This window comes from Palaemon carinicauda, unplaced genomic scaffold, assembly GCF_036898095.1.
Source record: "Palaemon carinicauda isolate YSFRI2023 unplaced genomic scaffold, ASM3689809v2 scaffold812, whole genome shotgun sequence".
NCBI classification, from domain to species: Eukaryota; Metazoa; Arthropoda; class Malacostraca; order Decapoda; family Palaemonidae; genus Palaemon; species Palaemon carinicauda.
The window spans coordinates 72,501-75,000 of NW_027172108.1; positions in this window are offsets into that span (position 1 = coordinate 72,501).

Sequence of the window (2,500 nt, forward strand, 5' to 3'; positions counted from 1 at the left end):
ATAAATAAATAAATAAATAACAAATGAAATATTGCATGTAAAAATATACACAATAAAACATAAATAATTTCACTCATTTCTTCTTATGACGACGGCAACTAAAATAAATAATACCCGAAGTTAAAAAAGAATCATATCAATATCATTATTACACAACCTCATCAATAACCTCCCTTTTAGGGAGAGAAAAGGGTAGGAATAGCTATTCCTTCATCCCTCGATTTTACTTGGCCGGGTACACGGCACAATTTTGCAGCTCAAACTCACCACCACCGTTTCGCCATTTTCCCGAGAAAATCATTCATCCTCCCTCCTTTCTCTTATTACTTTGAATATAAAGTATTCACATCTACGCATTCTACAACACTGCCTTTCCTGAAGGCTTAACATTAATCCCGCAGCCATTTGCCCATCGGGTACCGCCCCCACCCCAGCAACCATGAATCACATAAATACATGAATAATAAAGCATCCACCTGACAGATCTCACCTGACCTGAGGTTCACTCAGCATTGTTATACGTATTTAAATACTCAGCAAAATTACCACATTTTACGTATACATTAAGCACCAACATAAAAACACATTGTAATCATCAAGTTTATTTAAAACGCGTCAAAAGAAGAAACGAAGTTTGTTCAAACTACAACAACAAGCAGAGAAAACGAAATCTACTCATCAACTTGAGGAATGTCAAGTATGCAGCGGTAAGGAGGTACACTGATTGACACTTTTCAAAACTACCTTTTCCGGCACCACATATATGTGTTCCTGATGATGTTCAGACACTGCACCATTAATAATGCTTTGTTTCACAACTGTGTTACATTTAACCATCTTTACTCTGTACAGACCCAAATACGCTGGCTCTAGTTTGTGTTTGCTAGGTTGTAATTGTTTCAAAAACACACGTTCCCCCACAAATACTTTTACCAGTGCTGTTTTGAACGGACCGGTATACTTTGAGCTGTTTTTCATCTGCTATTTTCAAAAACCTTTCAGTGGTGTTCATTACTCTCCTTAAGAGATTTAGTAAAAAAAAGAAACAGTATTGTTCAGTTGAATAATTTGGCAACCGTTGGTAATTAATCAGGACCATATATGGTAAAAAAGGATCCTGCCCATACACTAAAATGGACGGCGTGTCCCTGAATGAAGCATTATATGCAATGTTCAAAGCCAGCTCAGCTGTAGGAAGCATGACGTGCCAATAAAGGGGGTCATCAGCCACTGAGTAATGTAAAATTTGCACTACTTCCCTATTAAGGGATTCCACTAACTAAGCCATTAGCTGGAGGCCTATATGCAGTCAATGAAAAGTGTTAATTTTTCATCAAGTCAGTGACTGATTTCACCACCTTATTTAAAAACTCGAGACCATTACAACTTATCAAAAATTTTCGGCAACCAAACGTAGTAATGAAAGAGCACAGCACCTGGGCTAATAAATTTGCTTACTTATCCACCATTGCGTAAGTATGAGTGTACCGAGTAAATGCAACCACCGATACACATATATACTTATGTTATGTTAAACCAATAGGAAATGGTCCTTCCACATCCTTATGCACCCTATAAAATTTATCAGGAATCACAGGCCACTTTCGCGCTTTCGGTAGTGTTTTTTTATGTTCTTTGAAACATTAACAACTATGGAAACATTTTATATAATTTGCTATAGATTTTTTCATTCCTAACCAAAATAAGTATTCACGTGCTCTCCTTAATGTTCTATCCATCCCTAAATGCCCTGCATACGGACTTGCATGTACAATGTGGATATCTCGATTAATTAAAGAGGGAGGAAGAACTTCCTGTGCACAAAATTCCCCTCCCTTCTTCTCGTAAGGACAATATAAAATATTATTCACTATGAAAATTATTTTCACGAGGCATATTCAGAAATGACGGATTACTCTGATTCCCCTAAAATCACTGTTCGCACTCTTTCCATCCATTCCTCTTTCTTTCTGTCCCTCTCGGACTTCCTTTATGTCTCAACCTCCGAAGGCAATCACACTGGCATCATCAGGGAATTCATTCTGGACACCCCTGGTCGTGTCCTCGGCTACCAGCACGTATTCTCTCTCTCTCTCTCTCTCTCTCTCTCTCTCTCTCTCTCTCTCTCTCTCTCTCTCTCTCTCTCTCTCTCTCTCTCTCGCGATCTAATTTTCTGATTGCTACTTGCGTAAATTCACATCCCGTTTTCTATTTTAATTGGGACATTCAATATTTTGGGTTAGTTTTTCGTTCCTTGTTTGTGCCCTAGTTGTTACTCCTATTAGTGCATCTCTAGAGAGGGTATTAGCTACCTTGTTAGCTTTACCTTCTGTGGTCAAACCCTCTTATGTCAAACTCTAACAATCTTTTAATCTAGCTCACGTGTCTAGACGTCTAGTCACCTTTGTAAAATAAATAACGAAAGGGGCGATGATCACTTTGCAACTCAATCGGCTGACCTAATAGATAAGAACCGATGCCTCTCTAGAGCCCAAAGAAT